This window comes from Leopardus geoffroyi, chromosome C1 (assembly GCF_018350155.1).
Source record: "Leopardus geoffroyi isolate Oge1 chromosome C1, O.geoffroyi_Oge1_pat1.0, whole genome shotgun sequence".
In the NCBI taxonomy this organism is placed as follows: Eukaryota; Metazoa; Chordata; class Mammalia; order Carnivora; family Felidae; genus Leopardus; species Leopardus geoffroyi.
The window spans coordinates 65,652,927-65,680,287 of record NC_059328.1 but is presented as its reverse complement, the minus strand read 5'-3'; the positions used below and the strand labels follow the sequence as shown (position 1 = coordinate 65,680,287).

Sequence of the window (27,361 nt, the reverse complement as noted above, 5' to 3'; positions counted from 1 at the left end):
CCTGAGAAAAAATGTTTTCATTGTTTGATCCCCTCTTCAAAAAAACCTACTGAAAAGAAATAAATTTCCTACCTTGTGTTAGGCACTTTGAACAAACTATCTCTGATCCTTAGTATTGTATAACAAAGTAGCTGCTATCTCTGCATTTTCAGTGAAAAAAAACTGAACAAGGCAGTAGTAAGTTTCCTAACGTGACTTAGCTTCTGTGATGGTTAGTTTTATGTCATCTTTATTGGGCCATTAGGCACCCAGATTAAACATTATTTCTGGGTGTGTCTATGAGGGACATTTCCCAATGAGAGTAGTATTTTAATGGATGGACTCAGTGATGTAAATTCCCCACCCCAGTGTGGAAGGGTCTGAATAGAAAAAAGCAGAGGAAGGAAGGATTTGCCCCCTTCCTGGATGCTTGAGCTGGGACTTCTGTCTTCTCCTGCCTTTGGACTGTGATGTATACCATTGACTCTTAGGGTTCTCAGGCCTTTGGAGCTACACCACTGGCTTTCCTGGGTCTCCAGCTTGCAGATGGCAGATGGTGAGCCAATTTCTCATAACAAATCTAGATAGATAGACAGATCAATCAATCTATAAATCAGTCCTATTGGCTCTGTCTCTCTGGAGAATGCTAATACAGATAGTAAGGAGCAAGGCCAGGATACAGCCTAGAACTTCAGCTATTACTATTCACAATGTCCAGCTGTCTTTAAGACTACTGAATCAGCCATCAAAACTTTTCCACAGTAGTGACAGCACTGGGTTCTAACCACCATTGGCCCAAAATTTAAAAATTGCTGGGCGCTTGGGTAGCTTAGTCGGTAAAGCATCCGACTTCAGCTCAGGTCATGATCTCACAGCTCATGGGTTTGAGCCCCACACAGGGCCTGAAGCCTGCTTTGGATTCTGTGCCTCCTTCTCTCTCTGCCCCTTCCCTGCCCATTCATTCATATTCTCTCTCTCTCTCTCTCTCTCAAAAATAAATAAACATAAAAAAATTGCTAAAGCAGGCAAGAAGCCAATAAGGGTTTAGAAGCAATAGTATTAAAAATAGGCTTCTATCCAAGGATCTATATAAAGTACTATAAGCTGCACAGAACAAAGGAATCAGATGGGGTTACTTCCTCTGAAAACTTCAATAACACAATCTTTAAACGTAGGGAAAAATCCATCAAAATCCAAGATTTAATAAGTTTGACACACTTCAGTGGAGGATCAGACCACATGCTTCACTCCTTCAAAAATGTTGATTATAATTATAACCATTCTATATACTACTTCTCAGTCTCATTTCCTACCTCCACTTAGAAGCATGGAAACATCAAAGTCAGGACAATGCTACCTGTCATAGTCTATAGGTCATCCTTCACATTACCAGCTTCAGAAGCTTTGGGAATTCTCCTAAATCATTTGCTTCCCTCAATAATTAATGGGGCGCCTAGGTGGCGCAGTCGGTTGGGCGTCCGACTTCAGCCAGGTCACGATCTCGCGGTCCGTGAGTTCGAGCCCCGCGTCGGGCTCTGGGCTGATGGCTCAGAGCCTGGAGCCTGTTTCCGATTCTGTGTCTCCCTCTCTCTCTGCCCCTCCCCCGTTCATGCTCTGTCTCTCTCTGTCCCAAAAATAAATAAACGTTGAAAAAAAAAAAAAATTTAAAAAAAAAAAATAATAATAATTATTTTAGGGCTTCTTGACTATATTGATATATTCAACCTTGAAATAATGAGTTCCATAATTTATCACTCTCTGAATGGGCAGCATTATCTTCCATAATTTTCTTCAAGCTATATAAAGAGTTTCCCCATTATTCTAGTGTAGAGAGCATTGCAAGAAAAGTCTATATTTTGTGTTAATTATTACTTCAAACTTCAACCTTAATTTTAGTCTTTCTGTAGTCTTCCACCAAAAGAAATTCTCATTACAACATACCCTGCCAGGTACTATGTTGCTTTTTTTTATTATTATAACAGTCCTATTAGAACCTTATATTCTGAATTTGTTGGTGCTTAAGGAAAACAGCTTTGCCTGTAATTCATTGTGCCCTAACCTTATGACACCAACTTATACTTGGCCAATTAGGGACAAGGCCAAACTGCATTATTCTTAGGTCTATTCAGTTAATAAATGACACTTATTTCTTTCATATAATCTTTAACAAGAACTCATAAATTGCATTCATTATGCCTCAAGAGATGAGGTACCAATGGTAATTCAGGTGGGCACATCTGAAAAGATTTGTCAGTTTCCTATTCCATTCTAGCCAGATTTTTTGGAAAACATTGAGAAAAGACTGAAATTTCCCACCAGCCTGAGACTTCATGCAAGTTTTTACAACATTAACTGGAAAAAACAAGATTCCCAACATGGCACCCAACAGACCTCGGCACATAAAATCAATAAGCACTGTGAGTCACTGCAGCAGGCAGATGTTCTTTATGGAACCTCAAAAGCCAAACAAAAAAATGACATTGCTGAATCCATTATGGAAAAGAACGTATACCAAGTCTCCATAATACTCTAATTCCATGGTTTTTGAGTGTCTTGAAAGCCTGGCAAGTGTTCAAAAAAGTTTTATAATGCTTGTGGTCTTGAAGCAATGTCTGAACTCTTTCCAATGGAGTGAAAATTGCTTCTGTTGTCCTTGGAAGTACTGCTGCCACACTACCGGTTGCAAACTCAGACGTAGTGATATGCTCTCAGAGACGACAAGATAAGGCCTCATACAGACCAAACCTAAGTGCCAGTGTAGTTGTCTTCTGCATCGGTAGGGGGAAGGAATCCACAGTACAAGTTGTGAAAGCCATCCCTCCTGAACTGAAGCACTACATCCCAGGTTTTGATTCCACACAGCTGCTGCCGAGAGAGGACCTTCTGAACCGGAAATGGGATTGCTACATGAAAGCTGCACAGCAGCCACACAAATAATGCTTCATTTCACCATTTGCAGCATAAGGTGATGGATCTTGTTTTGAAAATGTTAGGACTGGCAGCCTCTTTTCATGAGCTTCTGAATCCACCATGTTGCTTGAGATCTTTCTTACTAGGGGCACCTACGTGGCTCAGTCAGTTGAGCATCCAACTTTGGCTCCAGTCATGATCTCCCAGCTTGCAGTTTGTGAGTTCCAGCCGCACACTGGGCTGGCTGCTGTCAGCCTGTCAGCGAAGAGCCTGCTTTGGATCCTCTGTCCTCCTCTCTGCCCTCCCCCGCTTGCACTCCCTCAAGAATAAACATTAAAAAAATAAAAGATCTTTCTTACTCAAGAAGGATTTCTTTAACCCACTGCAGCAGACCGAACCCATTGCAGCAGGCCCCCAGCTCCGTGCCCTGTCGCCAGCAGCCCACAAGCCCTCATCTACATTGCTTTTCACACTTGGAGCAATTGGCATACGGATATATCATATAGTCAGCTTTATATCAGAAGCCTAAAAAATTGTTCCCGGAAAACTGACAAATTGGAAAAAGGAGCACAATCTTTAGATGAATTTTCCAAAAATCATTTAAGTTATTCCAAATATTTATAAAAACCTTTCTCAACGATGTCAACCAAAACTCACTGCAAGAGGCTGTGAATTTGAGATGAAGATCATTTCTCTTCCTCTAAGTTGATTCAAAGAGAGGAATGGAGAAATTAGAAAGATAAAAATATCTTAAAAGTGTAGTGTAATCCTGTATTCCATACACTGAGTCAAATGCTTTAAGACTCGTTATAGAGTTCCCAGTTTACTTGATTTAGAGTTTAGGAAGTTCTCCACAGTACGGAATATAATTGTGTCTCATTTATTGTGGATTAGGTATAGTATAAAATTTGTGGTCATTTGATAATGGAAACCAAGTCCATTGACAGGAGTCTAACCTCTTTGTTGCAAAATAAGAATATTTCATTATTTTGATTTTCATCCCCCTTTTACCATGACAGCAATCTCCGTTGGCAATACCACCTATACTACACTTCTACTTCTACTCTCTCTTTCCTACCCCACAGCCAACACGAGTTAACTAGATTCCCTTCAAAGAGAAGAGATTCTAACACTAAAACAAAACTCTCACTCCTATAGAAACCCTCACTTTAAAAAAAAAACTTAAAGAATTTTCCAAAAGTGTCAAAGGTACCAGCAGCTGCTCTGTTTCATAATACAAGATAATGTTCATGTGGAAAAACTGGGTGAGAATCCAGGAAGCATCCAAAGTGATTGTCTTTGTGAAGTAAACATCTGTGTTGATGGGAAATTAAGACATACGCACACATCTGTATTCAGATGTCAAACACAATTCCCAAGGGAAGCATTAGAATTCCACTAGTTTTTTGGAAAAAAAATAATAAAGATCTCCTAGGCTTTGCAAAATTTTGTACAATAGCAGTCAAACGCAACTATACCAGACTAGGTCTTTCATCTGTATGTTCTGGGAAATAATTAGGAGAATTGGAACTGATTGTTGTAAATTCTTTTTAATAATTTGAGCATCTTCACCAACTGCTACACTGAGCCTATGATCCTTCTGTGCCACCAATGCCAGTCATGGAATTTGTTTATGATGACAGTTTCTTTCCTAGTCTAGTCATTGATTTTTCCATTCTACAACACACTTAGTCATGAATGTTGTTTATATACTCAGTTACAGAAACATTCCCGCACACCATGAGCAGTGGGGGCTGTCACTCATGTGCCACTACCTTGAAAAAATACACATCTCTTCCCCCCATTCTCATTCTCCCTTCCAAGGATAACTCACAGTGGAAAGATTACTTCACCGGTTTTATAAAATGTACTAGAGCAATCCCACTTCCTAAAGGAACCACGCCCTTGTCGTCAGAAAAAGAGAATACTGGGGAAACAGAAAAATAAGAAAATGATGGGGCGCTTCAGTGGCTCAGTTGGTTGAGTGTCCAACTCGATTCAGCCCAGGTCATGATCTCACAGTTAGTGAGACTGAGCCCCTGCATGAGGCTACACACTGACAGCAGGAGCCTGCTTGGGATATTCATTCATTCTCTCTCTCTCTCTCTCTCTGTCTCTCTCTCTCCCTCTCTCTCAAAATAAATAAATAAAAACTTTTTTAAAATAAGAAAGTGATATATGTGAGCCTATCCCAACTCCTTTTGAAGATCAGCCCCCTGAGGGCAGAAAATATTTCTTCTTGGTGTTTCTTCTGGTACCAAGTTGCCTATGAAAGTGAATTCACCAAAGAAACTAATGATGAAACCCAAAAAGCATTCTTACTATTCCCTCTATTTTTAGTGTCTTTCAATAAAACTACCTTTTAAAAAGAAAGAGATAAAGGAGCAAGGATAAATAGAGAGGGTGAAGAAGCAAAGTAGCACTTTACAAACACCCATCTCCAAGCCTCAGAGACAACCCACAAGGTACATATTCTTATGCTTATTTTTTTTAATTTTTTTAATTTTTTTAATGTTTATTTGTTTTTGAGAGAGAGAGAGAGAGACAGCCTGAGCAGGGGAGGGGCAGAGACAAAGAGGTAGACACAGAACATGAAGCAGGTTCCAGGCTCTGAGCTGTCAGCACAGAGCACAAGGTGGGGCTCGAATCAGGAGCTGTGAGATTATGACCTGAGCCAAAGTCGGATGCTCAACCGACTGAGCCCCCCAAGCACCCCTCTTATGCTCACTTTTAATTTTTTTTTCAACGTTTATTTATTTTTTGGGGGACAGAGAGAGACAGAGCATGAACGGGGGAGGGGCAGAGACAGAGGGAGATACAGAATCGGAAACAGGCTCCAGGCTCTGAGCCATCAGCCCAGAGCCCGACGCGGGGCTCGAACTCACGGACCGCGAGATCGTGACCTGGCTGAAGTCGGAGGCCTAACCGACTGCGCCACCCAGGCGCCCCCTATGCTCACTTTTAAAATGAAGAGTTTAAGGCTTATAAAAGGAGGTAAGGGGCTCCTGGGTGGCTCCGTCGTTTGAGTGTCTGACTTCAGCTCAGGTCATGATCTTGCGGTTCATGAGTTCAAGCCCCGCAATGTGCTCTGTCCTGACAGCTCAGAGTCTGGAGCCTGTTTCAGATTCTGTGTCTCCCTCTCTCTCTGCCCCTCCCCCAACTCGTGCTCTGTTTCCCTTTCTCTCAAAAATAAACACTAGAAAAAAATATTTTTAACGAAATAAAATAAAATAAAAGGGGGTAAGTTGTTTGTGGCACACAACTAAAAATTGTCAGAGTGAAGTTTCAAATTCACTGATGAGTACCTAGAATTTAGCATTTATACATTGCCAGGTAAGTGCAGAGTTTTTGGCAATTGATCCTGAATGAAAAAAAAAAAAAAAAATCACACTACTATCATCTCAATATCTGATAAAGTTAGTGTAGTCAAAACCTCATCTTAGCCAGAAAGCAATCTTAGGAGAGCATCCATAAAATTTCTTAAAACTTAAAAAGTTTGTTTTTTTTTAATTTTTTTAATGTTTATTTATTCTTGAGAGAGAGAGAGACAGACAGAGCATGAGCAGGGGAGGGGCAGAGAGAGAGGGAAACGCAGAATCTGAAGTAGGTTTCAGGCTCTGAGCTATCAGCACAGAGCCCAACGTGGGGCTCGAACTCATGAGCCGAAGCCAAAGCCAGAAGCTTAACCGACTGAGCCACCCGGGCACCCCAAAACTTAAAAAATTTTAAGCAGCACAACTTCCTGATGAGTCCTTTGTAATAACTACAAAATGTGTATATAATGAAGCAAGTTGTTTTATAAGGTTATTGCCTACAAACTAGTAAAGAGTTGGAGGACTGTATTAGTTTTCTATTGCTGAGTAATAAATTACCACAAATTTAACAGCTTTTTAAAAATACCACTTATTAATGCACAGTTTTGTAGATCAGAAATCCAGCATAGTATGCCTGGGTTCTCTACTCCTAGTACTACAAGGTTGAAATAAAGGTGTTGGGCACCTTGTCTGGGGCTCTGAGGAAAAGTCCACTTCCGAATTTATTTTTGTTGTCAGAATAATTCACTTCCTTGCAGTTGTAGGACCGAGATCCCCATTTTCTAGATAGTTGATGCCAACCCAGAGAAGACTGACTGCATTTGAATGGTTATGTGTCTAGGTCAGGCGCACCTGGATAAAGTCAACTGTGCCATGTAACATGACCTAATCACAGGAGTAAAATTCCACAAATTCTGTCTGGGGAATTAGGGAGAACATATATAGCAGAGGCAGGGGTAAAAAGTCTTGGGAGCCATCCTAAAATTCTGGTAGGAAGTGAACAGATTGAAAGTAGTATATCTGACATGTTGAGCAAAAGAAACCAAACACAAAAGAGTACATACTGTTCTATTCCATCTATATGAAGTTCAAAATAGGCAAAACTAATCAGTGCTGTCAGATAAAGTCAAGTAGTGGTGACCCTTAGTGTCAAACAACAGTATATAGGAAAAAAAGGATTTATTCATTCAACAAGTACACATTGAATGCCTCTCAAAGCTAAATAAAGTGAATTTCATGGCAATCAAGATAAGGCCTCTGTCCTCAAGTAGCTTAAAAATCTATCAGGGAAGGGCGCCTCGCTGGCTGAGAGCATGTGACTCTTGATCTCAGGGCTGTGACTGTGAGCACCATGTTGGGGGATGGGGTAGAGATTACTTTAAAAAATAAAATCTTTTAAAAAGGTAATCTATCAGGGAAAACAGAGACTAATAGTCTACAGACTAAGAAGCTAATAAATAAATATTTACCATGAATTGTGATAAGCCTTACACATGGAAAAGTAGGAGGTACTCTGAGAACATAGAGTAGAGGAACCCAAAGTGGTTTAGGGGGCCAAAAAGTGATATTTAAACCAAGACCTGAAAAAATTTAGGTAGGCAAAGAAGGGGTAATAGTTGACTTGGTGACACTGGTTGATTGTGAACTGATCATCACTTACCTGTAAGACATGACTACCTAGAGGCCATATAGTCTCTGTCTCCATCATTATGAGAACAGTCTCAGGAACAATGGAGGCACTAGCACTGCTCTACACTATGCTGGCCAAACAATTCCTTTAATGCTATGACATTATCAGTTCTAGACATTCTTCCACCAAACGAATACTGACAAGGTAGAGAGTGACCTGAAGGTAACCATTACCACAGCATAGAAGCTTGAATCAGTGTGAAAAGAGCATGGCAAAATGGCCCAGTGGCTTCATGTTCAGGTTCTGGAATCAGACTGCCTGGGTTGTAATCCTAACTCCATCACTTGCTGTGTGTGTCCTTGGTCATTCACATTCTGCAAGCCTCAGTTTCCTCATCCCTAAAATAAGGCAATCATGTAAAAATTGCCAAGTAATTAAAGAGTAGCTTCTTTGAGAAATACAGGTGTCTTCAGGTGGAAGATGTTTTAGACTCCTTCTGCGTAAGTTATGGTGCTGGTACATTTTGAATGCATATGAGGAAGAACTCTTCTCCTGCCACTCTGACTCACCAGCCATACCCAATTGTCATTGCCCAAACACACAAAACTCACTTCAATGCCTGTACATTTTTCCAACTTGTTCCTTTCCTCTGGCATGTCCTACCTACTCTTGTTTCATCAAACAGTTTCTATTCATCCTCCAGAGTCTCAGCTCATGCATTGCCTTGCTGATGAAGACGTTACTGTCTGCACAAGACAGAACTGGGTGATCATTTGTCCATGATCTCAGAGCACTCTGAATATATCTATTTCAACATGCAAACTGTACCATAATTGCTTATTCATGCATTCATCTCTCATTGTTATGAGCCTCTTGAGGGGTAAGACCATGGTAGGCAGTAAAAATGTTCACTGAATGAACTGAATGAATGAATACTGATGTAATTGGCAATAAATTCCTGCCACCAGTAATATTTAAACAAAGACTATCAGGCATATACAGAGAGTATTGGAGTGTCTGACACTCAACTTGCTAATCACTGAACAGGACCCTCCAAACCTGAGAGTCCTTAGTGCTAGATGAAGAAAACTAAATCACAAGGGCAGAGAAAAGGAAAAGTTGTATGTTCAGGGAATAGCAAGTGCCTCTGTTTGCCTGAGCAAGAGAGGACAGGATAGAGACAGGTCTGCAGCAAGAAAGTGATGGCACACACAAAAGAGTAAAGAACAATTATTTAATAAAGCCACTACTTGAGGGATGCCTGGGTGGCTCAGTCAGTTGGGTGTCGATTTCGGCTCAGGTCATGATCTCACGATTCATGGGTTCGAGCCCCACATCGGGTTCTGTGCTCTCAGCTTAGAGCCTGGCACCTGTTTCAGATTCTGTCTCTCTCTCTGTCTCTGTCTCTGTCTCTGTCTCTCTCTCTCTCTCTCTCTCTCTCTCTCTCTCTCTCTCTCCTCCTGGCTCGCACTGTCTCTCTGTCTCTCAAAAATAAATAAACATTCAAAAAAATGTAAAGGTACTACTTGATAGCGGTGGGCAAGGTAAAGTGCCCATCATGGGATGATAAATCTTGCAGAGCCTAGCAATAGCAGACAGCTGATTTCCACCCATGGTTCCAACAGGGCTAGGGGAAGCAAGTAGAGTTACCAGAACACTGTAAAAATGGATTGATTTGATGTGAGTTCTGGCCTAAGTAGAAGAACAGGACTTGGTCTCTGCCAAAATCAGAGTTCTACAGAAAGAGAGAAGGGAAGAATAAATATCTAGGCATCCCATCACCTTCCAATATCCTTTCAGTGCCAGCCAACAGCCAGACACAACAAAAATCTGGACAGCAAGGAAGTTCAGGGGAGGCAATCTATAGAAGTCAGCCTTCTGAACTCCAGAGTAGGTCAGAGAATGAGTAACAGTAGACTAATGGTGTGAACATCATTTGGTGAGCCCTCAGAGTCTAGGGTTTGGGGGTGACATGATCCAGGCTTCATCTGAGGATGTTTAGTCTAATGGCTGTAATCAGAATGAACTCTGAATGGGAAGAGGGAGATGGAGGCAGGGAAACAAACTAGGAAATCACTGTAATGGCTCAAGCAAGGCGGGAGGAACATAAGCAAGGGGACGCACTCACTATTCATATCAGCCCCTTGGATGGCTCTTGATTCTCCAGCAGGTCGCACAATCCCTGGGCTGTTTACCCTCCTTGCAAGCAGCCCACCAAGTCACAGAGGTGGAAAATAAAGGTCTCCAAACTGAGAAAATGTTTCTGGTGTATACCTTTCAGTCTCCCCCTGATATTCACTTTCTCTCCTTTGCTTTGTGTCTGTATATACTGAGCAGAACCAGAGGAAACTAGCCGCAGCAACTGGAGGTCACAGAGCAGAGGGCAGTAACTGAGCTTCTTACCACAAAACGCCCCCCACCCAAAAAAAAAAAAAAATGAATAGAGATCCACAGGAAGAAAGCCCTGCTTGATTATCAGTCACCATTTCTCCCAAACTGTGACATCTTAATGCTTCTCTGGCTATCCTCCCTCTCTTCATACAGTGACCAAATCCATCCTTCCTGCCTTCTCCCTCCCAAAAACTATCTTCCTTGGGCCCCATCTCAAAGGGACTCATTCTCAGATATTACATTCAAAAGCTATCTGACATAACATTTTCTACAACTAGATCAGCACAGAGATGACTAGAAGAAGCTTCATGTGACTCTATAACATACTCTGTAACTCTTGTCTTTCTGCATGAGCAGATGTAGATTCCTTCTTCCAGTGCCACTGTATCTTATCTCTCCATCCCAGCATGCATCACACCACATCAGCACCCAGCCATGGTGGGTGCAGCCAGAGTAGGCACCTGATAGTTCCTTTTACAAGGCAGATAGGAAATGGCTCTGGTTTTATTTTTTGTTTTCTGTTCAGAATGGGACTCTTTTCATTAGTAATATTATTATGCAAAGTTTCCTAAAATAAAAAGAGCCAGTAACTACTTTAGTCCTTAGCTGTTTTCTGAGACACTATGCAGCAAGGCCTCACTGGATTGGGATTTACTTCTTTTCTCCACTGCCTCATTAGAAGCTTAGCTCTGCTAAGAGGATTACTTACGATACAGTATCACTGAGCACATGGGGAGCCTTTAAAGATTTGTTCTTCTCACAACAAACTCCTTGCCAGGCTTTTCAAATTCAAAGTGTGGAAGAAAGAAACATCTGAAAAAGAAAAAGGCTTAGTTACCACACACCTAGAAGCTTTTCCCCTACTCACTCATTACTATTTTCATTAGCAACATGAATCAACAATTCCCGATAAATAATTTCTATTCTCAGACTGAAGGGTACAAATAATACAAAGCAGCAACACAACGTGTGTGTGTGTGTGTGTGTGTGTGTGTGTGTGTGTGAGAGAGAGAGAGAGAGAGAGAGAGAGACAGGGACAGAGAGAGACTGTGCTCCCTACACACATACACACACACACACACACACACACACAAAAGTACACACTCATTCTTTCTAACTGGTCCTAAAACAATCCTGTTTGCACGATTAGAACTGCATTTAAGGATGACCACTGGGTGTTGTATGGAAACCAACTTGACAATAAATTTCATATATTGAAAAAAAAACGCATTTGAGTCAGAGTTCTTAGAACAAATGAAGAGTTCATGAGAATCTCCCATGCCACCTGTCTGTCCACTCCCAAGGATAACAGGAATACCAGATGGTACATCCATTAGCTTTTGCTTAGATTCAGGGCTGTTGTGGAGACAGTCAGATGCCCCTCAATGGAAAAGCAAGGCCAGTTGAAGGCCAAAGTGGCAAGAAACCACTTAGAAACCATGTGTGCCCTTGAAACAGTAAATAATACTGTGTGGATTCAACAATTCATTTTGTTGATGAACCTAGGACACATTTATCTTACTAAAAATTTGTCTTTGTTTTCAGACATCCTTTTATTTTTTATTCTTTCTTTTTTTAATGTGTATTTATTTTTGAGACAGAGAGAGACAGAGTATGAATGGGGAAGGGTCAGAGAGAGAGGGAGACACAGAATCCAAAACAGGCTTCAGGCTCTGAGCTGTCATCACAGAGCCCAACACAGGGCTCAAACTCATGGACCATGAGACATGACCTAAACCAAAGTCGGACGCTCAACCAACTGAGCCACTCAGGCGCCCCCACACATCCTTTTAAAAACCAATTTTAATGACGTTTTCTTTAATTCTCCTTCTATTTGTATCCAGATCTGTTTTCTATACAAAGAGCTACACAAATAAATTATTGGAATCATTACCCTTGATGTAATCTAAGTCTCTTTTATTTGACTATGTTTTTTCTTGACTTTCAGATAAACACATGGCAGTTGCCTTCCCAGTGGAGCCCAGTGCAAAAGGTGGGGGTATGGCCCAAAGAGGTCTAAGATATAGCAGTCTCCTCAGAATGGGTGGGAGATCTCGCCACAGGTAAGAGATGGTTGGTTAGGGCTGCGTGGATCTGTGCTACTACAACCATCATCCAGGCAGTTGCTCTTTCATCTTCTGATGGGTGGTTCTTGGCTGTTGGCTTAACTTTCAGAAAGCATTCCACTTTCCCAAGCCTCATGGACCAGCTCCTGCTTTTGCATCTTATTTTCTCTAGCAGAAAGGAAAGGAATCCATACTGGAAAGCTCTGAGAATAGGGGAGAGTGAGTAAATGGCTTTATTTTCCTCCCTCTAATGGAACATAAGTTCTTGAAGGGCAGGAGCAGAGGAGAGGTGGTGCGTTACAAACTATTAATGTACTAAAATAAGTCAATCATAGGAGTATCAGGCTTCTTTTCAAATCAAACCCTGGCTTTTCTGAGGAGGAGGAGAATATGAGCAGTCTGTTGAAAACTTTCTTGGTTTTCAACAAAACATCATTATGTTTTGCTTTGTTTTGTTTTTCAAAAAACATGATTTTCCTGGCTGTGATATGAAATGTTTCATTTTATCAGCTGTGTTAGGCAGTTCAGCTATGACTATAAATGGTCTCTGGCTTTTGTCATTAGAATGAGTTATTCAAGCACACGGTACTCAAAGATGATGTCCTCAAACCATTACAAGCAAAATTCTTTCATCCTTAATTCAAGTAAACATGTCTGGAATAACTTTTGAATCTTGGCGTGGGCAAGGGTGTTCTCTTAGAGTCACTTTGCGATCAGTTATCTATAGTAATCTCATCCTCATACCCTACCAATCAGTAATGGCGTGTGCTTGAAAAGCAGCTGACAAGGGTCTCACCTATATGATCTATACATCTAGAACAGGGAAAATTAACTGATATTCAGGCATGTGAGAAAAGCCACATGGCAGAGCAGTAATGCACACTGACTCCGGATGTTTGTCTGGATTCAATTCCCATATCTGTCACTTTTTAGGTCAAGTAGAACAAACAATTTAACCTAAGAGTTATAAATGAAAAAGACTTGGATAAGGACTTAGTACATGGTAAGTACTATACTAAGTGTTAGTTATTGTTATTAAGGCAAGATCTTGGCTTTAACAGGGCTTTAAGCCACCACCAAGAGGAATGAAGGATCCAAGTCCTAGTTTTCCTCCTACTGAAGTGGCCAAGTCATCTCCCATGTCATTCACCAGTCCTTGCTGAGGCTGCCCTGTCTTGCCAGTAATGCCACCATACTAAAAACAATGTTCACTGCTGCCCTCTTCAAACTCTCAGTGCTGCCCTCTCAGTTTCCTGAGTTGATCCTGTTGCTCTTGCAAATACAAGGGAGGATTCTCTTTCACCATTGCTGCATCTCTTCATCAGACTAAGTGTGACCTTGCTCTCTCCATTTTTTAAACATATCACCTATAAAGGGTAGTTGCATCATTTTAGTTTTCTGCAGGACTATCTTTCAAATAACTTGATAAAACCTATAACATAAGTCATGTCAAAAACAGCTCAAACATTCTGCTCAGAAAGTACTTTCCCAGAGGTGAAGAGTTAAGATGGAAGAGAAGTAGGGGAACCAGGATCTCCCTTGTCCTTCAAACACTGCTGTATTGCAGTCAGAACACTTGGAACGCCCAGGAAAGCTATTGGCAGAGTGACAGAAAAATCTCCACAGATAGAAGGAGACAGCTTGGTGGGACAGAGGTACTTGTATGCAAATTAGGGAACATAAAATAGTGTGGGCACTGAGGGGAGGGGTCCCCTTCTGTGGAAAGACAAAAGGGAGAGAAAGAGAAGCTATGGATTGTGGTTTTGTGTTAGGACAAGAGAAAAACCTCTCCAGACCACAGATTAGGAGACAAGAAATAGAGTACCAGTCTCCACTCGTAGATGGGAGTTTTCAAAAGTGCCCAACTTTCTGCGACTTTCTCTGGGCTGAAGTGCCACTGTGTACATGCACCCGGGGAGAAGGGAGCCAGCCCCAGGGCATGGTAGTGATCTCAGGGGTACACTTGGAGAGAACAGTTCCCTCTCTTGAGTACTGTGGGAAGAGGGTATATTGCCTCCCCCCCTCCATGGACAAAAGACCCTGCAGGTGCCAGCCATATCAGCAGGTTGGAGTGACTACCCCAGAACCAAGTTGCACAGTGCGGGATCCTTTAAGTCATCCATTAGGTTTTGAAGCCCAACTGAGCGCCTAAGAGGCATGGGAGACTATGGAGTAGGACAGGCCACCCACCCATGAAACTCTATGAGGACTGGCTGAACAGAGTGCTTTGTGACACTGGGGCAGGGAGGAGAGATTGGGGTGTCACCATTTTTCTTCACGTCACCAACATGGTGGCCTTCATGGAATAGCACAGTGGCCCACCGTGGAGGTGGGACCCACTTACACCAAACCCTGCCCCTCCATGCCTGACAACTGTTTACTGGAGTGGGACTGATACTGAGCAGATGGCCTCTCCTCCAAACCAGCACAGCCACTGGTCCCAGGCACTAACAGACGACTGTCCTGATGTTTTGTATATTAGTCTGTTGCTTTTTTTTCCTCTCTCTCTTTTCCTTTCTTTCCTTCTCTTTTCTCTTATTTTCTTTCTACCTTCTTCTTTTTGTCCTTTGGAATCCAGCTCACAGTTCCTGATTTGATTTTTGGTCAATTCTTATTTTTTTTTCTTCTTTTCTTTTTTCTCTGCTTTGTTTATCTATTTAATCAGGCATTTTTACTCCATTCTTTTTACATCTTTTCTATATCTCCTTCTTCTTTATTTTCCTTTCTCTCTCTCTGGATTAAGCCTGATAGTTTCTCTGATTCTCTGCTTAGTCTTTTTTTTTTTTATCTTTTCAAGTACATATTTATTGTCACTTCTGTGCCATTTACACTCCCTGAGGTCAGGGATAGCACATCAGTTTTGCACTATATATGAGAAGTATGGCAAATTGTAAGAGTCATATAAAACAGCATGTGTAAAAGAGGGAGGAAAAGAAAACTGAGACAAATATCATGGACAGCATTTTCTATTAAAAAATGAGTGACTAACATGTATTGAACACTTACTAAATGATAGACTATGTCAAGTGGTTTTATAAATAATTAATTCAATCAATTATCCTCTCCACAAATACCTATTGAGCATCTACTGTTAGCCAGATATATCTAAATACAGTTTTAAACCAGAGACAATTCTTACCCTTATGGAACTCACATTATTCTTCTATTAATAGTCAAAATGCTATAAAAGAATAATAAATAACTAGATTTATTGAATGCCACATATTTTTTTTAACGTTTATTTATTTTTGAGACAGAGAGAGACAGAGCATGAACGGGGGAGGGTCAGAGAGAGAGAGGGAGACACAGAATCTGAAACAGGCTCCAGGCTCTGAGCAGTCAGCACAGAGCCTGAAACGGGGCTTGAACTCATGGACGGTGATCATGACCTGAGCCGAAGTCTGATGCTTAACCGACTGAGCCACCCAGGTGCCCCTGAATGCCACATATATTTTTAAGCTTCTGTTCACATGTGTGTCACAAAAACCCTAACAAATGATTACATTATGATTTTATAGATGAGAAATTTGAGACTTAGTGTGAGCAAATCACTTTTCTAAGGTCACACCTTACTATGTCTGTGATAACAAATACTATTGTGATAGTTCTGAAACAATAATGGCCATATCAGTCAGCTGTGGTCCTTGCTAAAAATGCCAAAGTTTGAGCTGTACCCTTCAAGATTCTCTTTTAGTTGGTCTAGAGTGAAGCTAAGAGGAGACATGAATGTTAACGGATCTCAATGTTTTGATCAAAAAGCATTTGGTATGGGGCTCCTGTGTGGCTCAGTAGGTCAGGCATCCGACTTCAGCTCAGGTCATGATGTCAAGGGTGGTGGGTTTGGGCCCCACATGGAGCTCTGTGCTAACAGCTCAGAGCCTGGAGCCCGCTTCAGATTCTATGTCTCCCTCTCTCTCTGCCCCTCCCTTACACTCTATCTCTCTCTCTCAAAAATAAATAAATATTAATTTAAAAAAACATTTGTGTTGGTGATGTCAAGATTGTAAGAAACAAGTCACACAAAGAAAGACAAAAATTGCATGGTATCACTTATGTGAAAAATTTAAAAAAATCAGACTTGTAGAAACCGAGAATAGAAAGTAGAATGGTGGTTGCCTGGCAGCTGGGGAGTGGGGAAAATGAAGACAGGTTAGCAAAAGGGCACAAACTTTCCATTTGAAGATGAATAAGGTCTGAGGGCCTAATGTATAACATGGTGACCAGAAATCATAATCCTGTATTACATAATTGAAATGTGCTGAGTAGAACTTAAGTGTTCTCACAGGAAAAAAAAAAAAAAAAAAAGTTACTGCATGAGGTGACAGATCTGATAATTTTATTTGTCATATACCTCAATAATCTGCTTAATCTTTTTATTGCACCTTTCATTTTTTCTTTTTGTATGCGATCAGGTCCCTTGCCCTTTCCTCTTTTCCATGGTTACTTTTCCATGAGTAATTCAAACCACACCAGATGGACTATCTAAACATTCCACCACTATAAGTAAAGAGGAGCTTTGTAGATGACTACCCTATGGGACAGGGCAGTGCAACAACAGAATGCACACTCCACACTCCAAAAACACTTCCTGAAGTGCCAAGCCCTGGACAGTGTATGGTCCATTTTTAATATAGTAGTTCTCACACATGCAGAACACATAACAAGCTGTTAAAACACATAAAAGACAGAAACCTAGCCAAAATGACAAAACAGAAGAATTCTCCTCAAAGGAAATTCCAGGAAGAAACGATAGCCAGAGAATTGCTCAAAACAGATATAAACCATATATCTGAACAAGAATTCAGAATAACAGTCATAAGATTAATAGCCAGGCGTGAAAAAAGCACAGAAGACAGCAGAGAATCTATTGTTGCAGAGTTCAAAAACCTAAGAAATAGTTACAATGAATAAAGAAAGGCTATGTGAGATGCAAAATAAACTAGATGCAGTGACAGCAAGGATGGAAGAAGCAGATGAGAGAATAGGTGAAATAGAAGATAAAATTATTGAAAATGATGAAGCTAAAAAAAGGTAAGAAAAATTACTAGACCACAAGGGGAGAATTAGAGACCTAAGTGATTCAATGAAACAAAATAATATCCATATCATAGGAGTTTCAGAAGAAGAAGAGAGAAAGGGGCATAAGGTGTATTTGAACAAATTATAGAAACTTCCCTAATTTGGGGAAGGAAACAGGCATCCAAGTCCAAGAGGCACAGAGAACTCCTTTCAAATCAACAAAAATAGGTCAACACCATGACATGTCATGATGAAACTAGCAAAGTACAAAGATAAAGAGAGAATTCTGAAAGCAGCTAGGGACAAACAGGTCTTAACCTACAAGGGTAGACACATAAGGATGGTAGCAGACCTGTCCACTAAAACTTGGCAGGCCAGAAGGGAGTGGCAGGAACTATTCAATGTGCTAAATAGGGAAAATATGCAGCCAAGAATCCTTTATCCATCAAGGCTGTCATTCAGAATAGAAGAGACAAAGGCTTTCCCAAACAAAAACTAAAGGAGTTCCTGACCATGCAACCAGCCCTACAGAAAATCTTAAGAGGAACTCTGTGAGCTGAAAGCAACAAAGACTACAAAAGACGAGAGACATCACCACAAGCACATATCCTACAGATACCACAGTGACACTAAATCTATATCTTTCAATAATCACTCTGAATATAAATGGACTAAATGCCCAGTCAAAATACATAGGGTATCAGAATGGATTCAAGAAAAAGATCCATCTATATGCTCTCTATAAGACACTCATTTTAGACCTGAGGACACCTCCAGATTGAAAGTGAGGGGATGGAGAATTATCTATCATGCTACTGGTCGGCAAAAGAAAGCCAGACTAGCCACACTTATATCAGAAAAATTAGATTTTAAAACAAATGTTGCAACAAGAGATGAAGAAAGGCAATATATCATAATTAAGAGGTCTATATATCAATAAGAGCTAACAATTATAAATGTTTATGCCCCCAACATGATACAGCCAAATATATAAACCAATTTGTCATAAACATAAACAATGTATAGATAATAATACCATGATGGCAGGGGACTTTAATACTCCACTTACAACAATGGACAGATCATCTAGGCAGAAAATCAATAAGGAAACAACAGCTCTGAGTGACACATTGGACTAGATGGACTTAATAGATATATTCTGAACTTTTCATTCAAAAGCAGCAGAATACATTCTTCTCAAGTGCACATGGAACATTCTCCAAAATAGATAACATACAGGGTCACAAAACAGCCCTCAATAAATATAGAAGGATTGAGGACATGCCATACATATTTTCAGATCACAGTGCTATGAAACTTGAAATCAGTCACAAGAAAAAATTTGGAAAGCCCCCAGATACATGAAGGTTAAAGAATATTCTACTAAAGACTGAATGGAGAGGAGAAGATGGTGGCGTAGGAGGAAGCTGGGCTCACCGCGCGTCCTGCTGATCACTTTGATTCCACCTACACCTGCCTAAATAACCCAGAAAACCGCCAGAGGATTAGCAGAACTGAGTCGCCGGAGCCAAGCGCAGACGAGAGGCCCACGGAAGAGGGTAGGAAGGGCGGCAAGGCGGTGCGCGCTCCACGGACTGGCGGGAGGGAGCCGGGGCGGAGGGGTGGCTCGCCGGCCAAGCAGAGCCCTGGAGTCTGGCTTGCAAAAGCGGAGGGGCCTGACGGACTGTGTTCCGACAGCAAGCGCGACTTAGCGTCTGGGAGGTCATAAGTTAACAGCTCTGCTCGGAAAGCGGGAAGGCTGGAGGACAAAGGGAGGGAGAGCTGCTGAGCCCCTGGACGACAGAGCTCAGTTTGGTGGGGAACAAAGGCGCTCGCCAGTGCCATCTCCCCCGCCCATCCCCCAGACAAAATCCCGAAGAGAACCAGTTCCTGCCAGGGAACTTCCTCGCTCCGCGAAAACACCCAACTCTGTGCTTCTGCGGAGGAGCCAAACCTCCGGCAGCGGATCTGACTCCCTCCCGCTGCCACAGGGCCCCTCCTGAAGTGGATCACCTAAGGAGAAGCGAGCTAAGCCTGCCCCTCCTGCCCCTGTGCACCTTGCCTACCCACCCCAGCTAATACGCCAGATCCCCAGCATCACAAGCCTGGCAGTGTGCAAGTAGCCCAGACGGGCCACGCCACCCCACAGTGAATCCCACCCCTAGGAGAGGGGAAGAGAAGGCACACACCAGTCTGACTGTGGCCCCAGCGGTGGGCCGGGGGCAGACATCAGGTCTAACTGCGACTCCGCCCCCCAACTCCAGTTATACACCACAGCACAGGGGAAGTGCCCTGCAGGTCCTCACCACGCCAGGGACTATCCAAAATGACCAAGCGGAAGAATTCCCCTCAGAAGAATCTCCAGGAAATAACAACAGCTAATGAGCTGATCAAAAAGGATTTAAATAATATAACAGAAAGTGAATGTAGAATAATAGTCATAAAATTAATCACTGGGCTTGAAAACAGTATAGAGGACAGCAGAGAATCTCTTGCTACAGAGATCAAGGGACTAAGGAACAGTCACAAGGAGCTGAAAAACGCTTTAAATGAAATGCAAAACAAAATGGAAACCACCACGGCTCGGATTGAAGAGGCAGAGGAGAGAATAGGTGAACTAGAAGATAAAGTTATGGAAAAAGAGGAAGCTGAGAGAAAGAGAGATAAAAAAATCCAGGAGTATGAGGGGAAAATTAGAGAACTAAGTAATACACTAAAAAGAAATAATATACGCATAATTGGTATCCCAGAGGAGGAAGAGAGAGGGAAAGGTGCTGAAGGGGTACTTGAAGAAATTATAGCTGAGAACCTCCCTGAACTGGGGAAGGAAAAAGGCATTGAAATCCAAGAGGCACAGAGAACTCCCTTCAGACGTAACTTGAATCGATCTTCTGCACGACATATCATAGTGAAACTGGCAAAATACAAGGATAAAGAGAAAATTCTGAAAGCAGCAAGGGGTAAACGTGCCCTCACATATAAAGGGAGACCTATAAGACTCGTGACTGATCTCTCTTTTGAAACTTGGCAGGCCAGAAAGAATTGGCACGCGATTTTCAGTGTGCTAGACAGAAAAAACATGCAGCCGAGAATCCTTTATCCAGCAAGTCTGTCATTTAGAATAGAAGGAGAGATAAAGGTCTTCCCAAACAAACAAAAACTGAAGGAATTTGTCACCACTAAACCAGCCCTACAAGAGATCCTAAGGGGGACCCTGTGAGACAAAGTACCAGAGACATCGCTACAAGCATAAAACATACAGACATCACAATGACTCTAAACCCATATCTTTCTATAATAACACTGAATGTAAATGGATTAAATGCGCCAACCAAAAGACATAGGGTATCAGAATGGATAAAAAAACAAGACCCATCAATTTGCTGTCTACAAGAGACTCATTTTAGACCTGAGGACACCTTTAGATTGAGAGTGAGGGGATGGAGAACTATTTATCATGCTACTGGAAGCCAAAAGAAAGCTGGAGTAGCCATACTTATATCAGACAAACTAGACTTTAAATTAAAGGCTGTAACAAGAGATGAAGAAGGACATTATATAATAGTTACAGGGTCTATCCATCAGGAAGAGCTAACAATTATAAATGTCTATGCGCCAAATACCTGAGCCCCCAAATATGTAAAACAACTACTCATAAACATAAGCAACCTTATTGATAAGAATGTGGTAATTGCAGGGGACTTTAACACCCCACTTACAGAAATGGATAGATCATCTAGACACACGGTCAGTAAAGAAACAAGGGCCCTGAATGAGACATTGGATCAGATGGACTTGACAGATATATTTAGAACTCTGCATCCCAAAGCAACAGAATATACTTTCTTCTCGAGTGCACATGGAACATTTTTCAAGATAGATCATATACTGGGTCACAAAACAGCCCTTCATAAGTTTACCAGAATTGAAATTATACCATGCATACTTTCAGACCACAATGCTATGAAGCTTGAAATCAACCACAGAAAAAAGTCTGGAAAACCTCCAAAAGCATGGAGGTTAAAGAACACCCTACTAACGAATGAGTGGGTCAACCAGGCAATTAGAGAAGAAATTAAAAAATATATGGAAACAAACGAAAATGAAAATACAACAATCCAAACGCTTTGGGACGCAGCGAAGGCAGTCCTGAGAGGAAAATACATTGCAATCCAGGCCTATCTCAAGAAACAAGAAAAATCCCAAATACAAAATCTAACAGCACACCTAAAGGAAATAGAAGCAGAACAGCAAAGGCAGCCTAAACCCAGCAGAAGAAGAGAAATAATAAAGATCAGAGCAGAAATAAACAATATAGAGTCTAAAAAAACTGTAGAGCAGATCAACGAAACCAAGAGTTGGTTTTTTGAAAAAATAAACAAAATTGACAAACCTCTAGCCAGGCTTCTCAAAAAGAAAAGGGAGATGACCCAAATAGATAAAATCATGAATGAAAATGGAATTATTACAACCAATCCCTCAGAGATACAATCAATTATCAGGGAATACTATGAAAAATTATATGCCAACAAATTGGACAACCTGGAAGAAATGGACAAATTCCTGAACACCCACACTCTTCCAAAACTCAATCAGGAGGAAATAGAAAGCTTGAACAGACCCATAACCAGCGAAGAAATTGAATCGGTTATCAAAAATCTCCCAACAAATAAGAGTCCAGGACCAGATGGCTTCCCAGGGGAGTTCTACCAGACGTTTAAAGCAGAGATAATACCTATCCTTCTCAAGCTATTCCAAGAAATAGAAAGGGAAGGAAAACTTCCAGACTCATTCTATGAAGCCAGTATTACTTTGATGCCTAAACCAGACAGAGACCCAGTAAAAAAAGAGAACTACCGGCCAATATCCCTGATGAATATGGATGCAAAAATTCTCAATAAGATACTAGCAAATCGAATTCAACGGCATATAAAAAGAATTATTCACCATGATCAAGTGGGATTCATTCCTGGGATGCAGGGCTGGTTCAACATTCGCAAATCAATCAACGTGATACATCACATTAACAAAAAAAAAGAGAAGAACCATATGATCCTGTCAATCGATGCAGAAAAGGCCTTTGACAAAATCCAGCACCCTTTCTTAATAAAAACCCTTGAGAAAGTCGGGATAGAAGGAACATACTTAAAGATCATAAAAGCCATTTATGAAAAGCCCACAGCTAACATCACCCTCAACGGGGAAAAACTGAGAGCTTTTTCCCTGAGATCAGGAACATGACAGGGATGCCCACTCTCACCGCTGTTGTTTAACATAGTGCTGGAAGTTCTAGCATCAGCAATCAGACAACAAAAGGAAATCAAAGGCATCAAAATTGGCAAAGATGGGGGCGCCTGGGTGGCGCAGTCGGTTAAGCGTCCGACTTCAGCCAGGTCACGATCTCGCGGTCCGTGAGTTCGAGCCCCGCGACAGGCTCTGGGCTGATGGCTCAGAGCCTGGAGCCTGTTTCCGATTCTGTGTCTCCCAGCTCTCTGCCCCTCCCCCGTTCATGCTCTGTCTCTCTCTGTCCCAAAAAATAAATAAACGTTGAAAAAAAAAATTAAAAAAAAAAAATTGGCAAAGATGAAATCAAGCTTTCGCTTTTTGCAGATGACATGATATTATACATGGAAAATCCGATAGACGCCACCAAAAGTCTGCTAGAATTGATACATGAATTCAGCAAAGTTGCAGGATACAAAATCAATGTACAGAAATCAGTTGCATTCTTATACACTAACAATGAAGCAACAGAAAGACAAATAAAGAAACTGATCCCATTCATAATTGCACCAAGAAGCATAAAACACCTAGGAATAAATCTAACCAAAGATGTAAAAGATCTGTATGCTGAAAACTATAGAAAGCTTATGAAGGAAATTGAAGAAGATTTAAAGAAATGGAAAGACATTCCCTGCTCATGGATTGGAAAAATAAATATTGTCAAAATGTCAATACTACCCAAAGCTATCTACACATTCAATGCAATCCCAATCAAAATTACACCAGCATTCTTCTCGAAACTAGAACAAGCAATCCTAAAATTCATATGGAACCACAAAAGGCCCCGAATAGCCAAAGGAATTTTGAAGAAGAAGACCAAAGCAGGAGGCATCACAATCCCAGACTTTAGCCTCTACTACAAAGCTGTCATCATCAAGACAGCATGGTATTGGCACAAAAACAGACACATAGACCAATGGAATAGAATAGAAACCCCAGAACTAGACCCACAAACGTATGGCCAACTCATCTTTGACAAAGCAGGAAAGAACATCCAATGGAAAAAAGACAGCCTCTTTAACAAATGGTGCTGGGAGAACTGGACAGCAACATGCAGAAGGTTGAAACTAGACCACTTTCTCACACCATTCACAAAAATAAACTCAAAATGGATAAAGGACCTGAATGTGAGACAGGAAACCATCAAAACCTTAGAGGAGAAAGCAGGAAAAAACCTCTCTGACCTCAGCCGTAGCAATCTCTTACTCGACACATCCCCAAAGGCAAGGGAATTAAAAGCAAAAGTGAATTACTGGGACCTTATGAAGATAAAAAGCTTCTGCACAGCAAAGGAAACAACCAACAAAACTAAAAGGCAACCAACGGAATGGGAAAAGATATTTGCAAATGACATATCAGACAAAGGGCTAGTATCCAAAATCTATAAAGAGCTCACCAAACTCCACACCCGAAAAACAAATAACCCAGTGAAGAAATGGGCAGAAAACATGAATAGACACTTCTCTAAAGAAGACATCCGGATGGCCAACAGGCACATGAAAAGATGTTCAGCGTCGCTCCTTATCAGGGAAATACAAATCAAAACCACACTCGGGTATCACCTCACGCCAGTCAGAGTGGCCAAAATGAACAAATCAGGAGACTATAGATGCTGGAGAGGATGTGGAGAAATGGGAACCCTCTTGCACTGTTGGTGGGAATGCAAATTGGTGCAGCCGCTCTGGAAAGCAGTGTGGAGGTTCCTCAGAAAATTAAAAATAGACCTACCCTATGACCCAGCAATAGCACTGCTAGGAATTTATCCAAGGGATACAGGAGTACTGATGCATAGGGGCACTTGTACCCCAATGTTCATAGCAGCACTCTCAACAATAGCCAAATTATGGAAAGAGCCTAAATGTCCATTAATTGATGAATGGATAAAGAAATTGTGGTTTATATACACAATGGAATACTACGTGGCAATGAGAAAAAATGAAATATGGCCTTTTTGTAGCAACGTGGATGGAACTGGAGAGTGTGATGCTAAGTGAAATAAGCCATACAGAGAAAGACAGATACCATATGGTTTCACTCTTATGTGGATCCTGAGAAACTTAACAGGAACCCATGGGGGAGGGGGAGGAAAAAAGAAAAAAAAAGGTTAGAGTGGGAGAGAGCCAAAGCATAAGAGACTGTTAAAAACTGAGAACAAACTGAGGGTTGATGGGGGGTGGGAGGGAGGGGAGGGTGGGTGATGGGTATTGAGGAGGGCACCTTTTGGGATGAGCACTGGGTGTTGTATGGAAACCAATTTGACAATAAATTTCATATAATAAAAAAAAAATAAAAAAAAATAAAGACTGAATGGGTCAACTAGGAAATTAAAGAAGGGATTAAAAAATACATGGAAGAAAATTAAAATTAAAACACAACAGTCCCAACTGTTTGGGATGCAGCAAAGGCAGTCCTAAAAGGAAAATACATTACAATTCAGGCCTATCTCAAGAAGTAAGAAAGGTCCCAAATACATAACCTAACCTCAAACCTAAAAGAACTAGAAAGACAGCAGTAAAGAAAACCCAAAGCCAGCCAAACAAGAGAAATAATAAAGATTAGAGCAGAAATAACAATATAGAATGAAAAAAAAAACACAAAAAAAACAGTTAAACAGATCAATGAATCTAAGAGCTGATTTTTGAAAGAATAAACAAAATTGATAAACCCCTAGCCAGACTTCTCAAAAAGAAAAGAGAGAGGACCCAAGTAGATAAAATCACAAATGAAGGAGGAGAGATCACAACCAACACTACAGAAATACAAACAATTATTAGAGAATACTATGAAAAATTATATGCAAACAAACTGGAAAATCTGGAAGACATGGACAAATTCCCAGACACTCACACACTACCAAGAATCAAATGGGAAGAAATAGAAAATTTGAACAGACCCATAACCAGTGAAGACTGAATCAGTTATCAAAAATCTCCCAACAAATAAGAGTTCTGGCCTACATGGCCTCCCAGAGGAACTCTACCAGACATTTAAAGCAAAATTAATACCTATTCTTCTCAGCTCTTCCAAAAATATACAAATTGAAGGAAAGCTTCCAGACTCATTCTATGAATCCAGCATTACAATCAAACAACAAAATAAAATAAAATGAATCCACATTGACAAAGAAGTCAAATTTTCACTCTTTGCAGATGACATGATACTTTACATGGAAAACCTGAAATACTCTGCCAAAATACTGCTAGACTGATACATGAATTCAGCTAAGTTGCAGGATATAAAATCAATGTACTGAAATCAGCTGGATTTCTATATGCCAATAATGAAGCAACAAAAAGAGATATTAAGGAATCAATCCCATTCACAATTGCACCAAGAACCATAAATACCTAGGAATAAACCTAACCAAAGAGGTGAAAGATCTGTATGCTGAAAACCACAGAAAAATTATGAAAGAAATTGAAGAAGACACAAAGAAATGGAAAAAAACATTCCATGCTCGTGGATTGGAAGAACAAATATTGTCAAAATGTTGATACTATTCTAAGCAATCCACACATTCATTGCAATCCCAATAAAAATAGCACCAGCATTCATCACAGAGCTAGAACAAATGATCCTAAAATCTGTATGGAACCACAAAAGACACAAAATAGCCAAATAATGTTGAAAAAGAAAACCAAAGCTGGAGGCGTCACAATCCCAGACTTTGGCATGTATTACAAAGCTATAATCATCAAGACTGTATGGTATTGGCACAAAAACAGACAAGTAGATCAATGGAATACAAAGAAAACCTAGAAATGGACCCACAAATATATGGCCAACTAATCTTCAACAAAGCAGGAAAGAGTATCCAATGGAAGAAAAGACAGTCTCTTTAGCAAATGGTACTGGGAGAACTGGATAGCAACATGCAGAAGAATGAAACTAGACCACTTTCTTACACCATACACAAAAATAAATTCCAAATGGATGAAAGACATAAATGTGAGACAGGAAACCATCTTTGACCTCCACCACAGAAACTTATTTGACATGTCTCCGAAGACAAGGGAAATAAAAGCAAAAATGAATTATTGGGACTTCATCAAGACAAAAAGCTTCTGCACACCAAAGGAAATATTCAACAAAACTAAAGGCAATTGACAGAATGGGAGAGCATATTTGCAAATGACATATCAGATAAAGGGTTAGTACCTAAAAATATAAAGAATTTACTGGGAGGAACCAAGACAGCAAAACAGCATGGAAGTTTTTTTTGCATCTTGCATCCATGAAAAACAGCCAGATCAACACTAAACCCTCCTGCACAACTAGAAAACTGATCTGAGGATTAACACAACAACCTGCACAACCTAAACTACAGAACTCAGCAGGTACATGGCACGGAGAGGTGAACTGGAGGAGAGAGAAGCCGAACAGGGCAGGGAGCTGTTTTTGCTTATGGAGAGAGGACAGAGACAGGGGGAGAGAATGGGAAAAGCACCCCCCAAAAGAGCAGCTGGAGAGAAAGTGGAAAAGTGGAAACAGCTACTTTTAGACTGAACTAAAAAGGGAGAAAGGAGAAAGTAGAGGGTTTAAATTCCATTAAGACTCTATAAAAGGGGGGGCACAGAGTCTGAAATGCCGCAGCTCAATATCTGGCAATGCTCTAGTCAGAAGGGCTAATTCCCAGGACAAGAGTGGGCTCCGGGAGACCCTTGGGCCACATGGGGAAAAGTAGCAGTTCCACTGCTTGAAGAACATTTGGTAGAGGCTGTGCAGCCACCCAGTCCCAGCAGATCCCAGAGAACAACCACATTCACTGG

The 27,361-nt window shown here is 41.0% G+C and overlaps 1 pseudogene; it reads right to left on the bottom strand.

Annotated features, from left to right (window-relative positions):
- Positions 1–1,677: 1,677 nt before the first annotated feature.
- Positions 1,678–3,103, bottom strand: LOC123600006 (annotated as a pseudogene).
- Between the last annotated feature and the right edge of the window lie 24,258 nt (positions 3,104–27,361).